The sequence below is a fragment of the Octopus bimaculoides genome, chromosome 2 (genome assembly GCF_001194135.2).
Source record: "Octopus bimaculoides isolate UCB-OBI-ISO-001 chromosome 2, ASM119413v2, whole genome shotgun sequence".
In the NCBI taxonomy this organism is placed as follows: domain Eukaryota; kingdom Metazoa; phylum Mollusca; class Cephalopoda; order Octopoda; family Octopodidae; genus Octopus; species Octopus bimaculoides.
In genome coordinates this window covers 66,549,717-66,554,978 of record NC_068982.1, presented here as the reverse complement: position 1 = coordinate 66,554,978, position 5,262 = coordinate 66,549,717, and positions in this window count along the sequence as shown.

Here is a 5,262-nt window from a genome sequence, read left to right as displayed (position 1 = left end):
TGGCTTGCTGTGTCCCCAAAATATGTACTGAGAGTGATAAAAATCAAACATCCAGTCAACATTATGGTGTTTGGAGTGATCACTAGTGATGGCAACGTTATGCCTCCATTCGTCTACCCACATGGCCTCAAATTCCACACGGAGGTCTACATCAAGAGCCTGGAGGAGGTAGCACTGCCCTGGGTCAAGAGGGTACTGCTGGAAGACCCTATGTCTGGTAACAGGACTCTGCACCATTCCACACAAGTAGGAGAACCCAGTCATAGCTGCCAGACAATTTCTGCGACCACATCAACCCCAACATCTGGCCATCTAACTCCCCAGACTGCAACCCACTTTATTATGTGTGGGGCGCAGTTGAGCGAGAGACCAGCAAAACTCCTTGTAACCAAAGATGAACTGAAGGCAAGGATTATGGCAGCATTCACCAACATAAACAAGGAGACCGTCCAGAAGAGTTGATGGAGATTCCGAAATCGACTAGAAGCCGTGGTTAAAGCTAATGATGATTTTATTGAAAAAATTTACTCTTTCGTATTTCAAGATATTTTTATGTAGTTTTGGTAAACATATCTGTTAAAATGAGATGTGTTATTTTCATTTTTGCATAATTTAGACGACTAACATATTCACCGCACCCTGTATATATTGTATGTACAGGGACATACAATATATATATTGGAAACACCTAGCATCATAGCATTATAATTTTGAAATATCTAGAAAACCGTCAAAAGTTTGTTTATTTTTGTTTGTTTTTTATTTATCATTCGTGTTGTTTAATATGTTTTGCTAAACTTATTGTTTCTTTACAGATATCATGAGGAAAAGGTAATTAAAATTCATTAAAATGACAGATCTATCGGACTTTTAAAGAGGTCAAATTGTCGGTACTTGTATGGCAGGCGCTAGTGTAACGAAAACAGCTGAAATGTCTGGTGTATCAAAAGTACTGTTTCGAAAGTAATAACAGCCTTTGAGAAAGAGGGAAAAACCTCCTCGTCGAAACAAAATTCTGGAAGAAAACCAAAACTTTCAGATAGGGACCGTCAGACTCTTACTCGAATTGTGAGAAAGGATCACAAAAGTACAGCTCCCAAAATTACTGCAGAGCTTAATGACCACCTCGAGCACCCAGTTTCCACAAAAACTGTTTGTTGGGAGCTGCACAAAGCCGGATTTCATGAGAGGGCTGCAGTCAGAAAACCATTACTTTCAAAAACAAACGTTGCAAAGCGTTTGGAGTGGAGTAAAAACCTATAGAATTGGTCCCTTGAGCAGTGGAAGAATGTTATTTTCCCGGACGAGTCATCCTTTACCATATGTACGACCATCGACCGAGTATACGTGTGGAGACAGCCAAAAGAAGCATTTGACCCAAACTGCCTTCTTCCAACTGTTAAACATGGAGGAGGATCTGTGATGACCTGGGGGGGGGGCTATATCTTGGAAGTCTGCCGGCCCAATGGTTTCCCTTCTTGGCAAAATTAATAGTCAAGACTATTTAAGCATTTTAACTGGTCAAATTTATCCTATCATTGCGGAACTGTTTCCGGAGCGAAACGCAATCTTTCAGGATGCTAATGCACCAATTCACACAACTAAAGTTGTTACTAAATGGCACGAGGAACATTATAGTGAAGTTGAATCTCTTATCTGGCCACCACAGTCCCCAGATCTCAATATTATTGAACATTTATGGTGCATTTTAGAAAAACAAGTAAGGAGTCGATATCCTCCACCATCATCACTACAAGAACTGGAGACTGTTTTAGCTGAAGAATAGACAAAAATTTATTTGGAAACAATTCAAACTTTGTATGAGTCCATACCTTGTAGAATTCAACCTGTAACTATTGCTAAAGGCGGTCCTACGCCATATTAAAATAATTTTTTTGAAATTTTAAGGTGTTTCCATTATTTTGTCCAGCCCTAGTATGTATGTATGTATGTATGTATGTATGCATGTTTGTATGTGTGTGTGTGTGTGTGTGTGTGTGTGTGTGTGTGTGTGTGTGTGTATGTATGTATGTATGTATGTATGTATGCATGTATGTATATATGTATGTTTCAGAATAAAGCATTAGTTGAGTACAGAATCTAATATGAAATTAAATGTCAAAGGAACAGCGAATTATGCAATGCATTTCATTAACTTAGAGCCACTTCTACTATAAGATGCAGTGCACTCAAAGCTGAGTACTTGTGCATCACCTTATAGCTTCCTCGGAGATTCTAAAATGAAGTGCAAGTTTCATTGGGAAAGTATTTACATATCTGTACCATGTGAGGAGGGAAACTGTAGATTGATGCGTGCGCGCAAGCAGCTTTACATTGGAAATGCGATGGTACTATCTGATGTTGTCAATGGTGCTCAAGACTCTGGTGTCGAGGCTGTCGATCCTCTCTTTGTCGGAGTTTTCGTGAAAGGTACGTTTCTGCTCCATAAAGGAGAACAGACAGGACCGACGCGTTGTTAATGTGGAGCTTTGTCTTCTGGGAGATAGAGCAATGACTCCAAAGTGACTTCCATGAGAGTGCATGACTTCGGTGGCCAGATCACATCTGAGGAGTTAGGTCTCCATTGTTAGTGAGTCCAAGAAGGTGAAGGGTCTGGTCCATCGTCGACTTGCATCAGCTTGGTCTTTGCCCAACTCACATACATGCATGCATAAATTTGGCATGTGATGTCAAGGTTGCGATGGATGAAGCATCGTTGAAAGTTATGGAAGAATGGAAAGTAATGTCATCTGCGTAAGACTAGACATTATTTGGCGAAGTGGCAAGATCATTGTTGTGTAGACTGAAGAAAGTGTGTGGGAGTGGGACAAAACTTAACCTGGATTACACCGGAGTTCATAAAATGAGGGTGAAAAAGACCTATGTTAACACCAACCACGATTGTGAGACCTGATAAGAAATTAGCGATTCAAGAAACGAGAGATGGATAGAGTTTACAGGCGGAAAGTTTCGATTTCAGACATAGCCAAAAGCTTTACTGATGCCGAGAGCGGTTATATTGCTTTCACTACGTCACTCCTCCAAAGCAAGAGCCCACTGGAGGGTAACAAGGAAAGTCGTTGTTAAAGGCTGACTATACTATCCAAAAGATAATGGAAGTGAAATAGGCCGATAGTTAGCAATATCAGAAGTTACCTTTCTTTGGAGTGGAACACTTTAAAGCGTGTTTCCAAATAACAGTTTGGTAGGTATAGGGGCTAGCTCTGGGGTGCAATGTTTGAGGGTAATGGAAGGGACATTGTCAAGACCGGTGGTCTTATGAATTTGAAGTAACTGAAGATACTTTCACACTGGGCATGTATACAAGGCGATGGATTGGATGAGTTAAGACGGGTGAATGTGGAAAAGATTTTGCCAAGTGTAGAACCTAATTTAGTTAGAAAGAAATATAAATACGGAACCCAAAATTTGTTCTATCTCTTTGGTCACTTAGCGCTGAGCCGAAGAGCAACTATTTCTCTTCCTTATGGATTGTCATCGTGCGACAATTCAATTTTCACGCAATCTACTTGTCAGCACAGAGAGGTAGATTCTTTTAATTTTTCTCTTTCCTTTTTCCACCGGTCTTCTAGCAGTCAGCAAAAGATGAAGTTAACTACCTACAGATTGGATATTAATACTGCAAATAATCACTGTACTACATATTGCTGCAATATGTCTTCCTCCTACCAATGTCTACTTTTCAACCCATAGCTTGATGAGCAAAGTGAAACCGGTTCATACTTTAATTATGTTGGAAGAACAAAGTGTTATTTTGTATACAATCGTATAACTTTATTATTATGACTCTAATATACTCCTTAATCCTGTAAAATAAATCTCCTGTGTTTTTTCCTCTTTTCTCTTTCTGTATATCCAACCACGTGTGTTCCTCCACTAAAATATTTCTACATTATATATATATATATATATATATATATATATATATATATATATATCGTCAGTAAATCATAAATCCCAAAAAGAAGCACACTCTAAGTTATAGAGCAGTAAACTATATAGATAAAGATAAATATGACCAGTTTATGGGGTTACCCTGGGTTTCACGTCCATAAAGCGCTTAGGTTTACAGCGTTTCTTCAGACCCTAAATCTGTTGGCCTATGGCCTCTCTAAGGGTCTGAAGAAATACTGTAAAGCTAAGCGTTTTATGGACGTGAAACTCAAGATAAGCCCATAAACCGGCCACATCTATCTATCTATCTATAAATATATATATCAAAATAAAGAACAAGGATATCTAAAGGTAATGCAGTACGATCGTTTCATGCGACTCCATTTAATTGATCAATGTAAACATTACATCAAATATAAAATTTAGAGCAATAATCACTTTATTTTGAAACTGTATGGATAATACAATACTAAATTCTGGTGCCTAAACTTAAGTACCATATTCACCTGAATATATATATATATATATATAATCCGTTCTGTCTATCTGTTTGTGAGCTTATAACTGGAGTATTGTTCACCCGATCGACTAAAATTTTAAACATGGCTACATGACAGAGCTGGTCATTCCGTAATCTAAAAGCATTTTCAAAATAGTTAGTTTCAAGGTGAGAATCGCTATTTTTGTAATCTTTTTGTCCTGTTTGTTCCGCCATAAAAATCAATCAGTTGCTAAGACAACCGGTACACACGCACGTCCATTTCATATAGACGTATATACATCTTTCACTTTCTTTCTCTGTTCTTTTCGCTTATCTTCAATCAAGTATCGTAAAAATGTTATACTATTACGTCACATTTTCAATGTGTGTGTACCTTCACTCACTCACTCCATCTCACTTTCCCTCTCACATACACACGCGCTAGCACGCACACACGCGCGCGCACACACACACACACACGTCCATTTCATATAGACGAACATACACCTTTCACTTTCTTTCTCTTCTTTTGAAAGTTTGAAAGAAGTCTGTCCTCAACCGGCACACACGCACGCACACACATACGTCCGTTTCATATAGACGTATATACATCATTCACTTTCTTTCTCTGTTCTTTTCGCTTATCTTCAATCAGCTATCGTAAAAATTTTATACTATTACGTCACATTTTCTATAGATGTGTGTACCTTCACTCACTCTATCTCTCTTTCCCACCCTCTTTCTCTCTCACATACACACGTGCAAGCACGCACTAACCAAACATCTCCACAACACATTCCAAGTTAACTCTCTTCACCTATACAAACCGTCCAACGGACGGGGTGTCGTTTGCTAGTATATATATA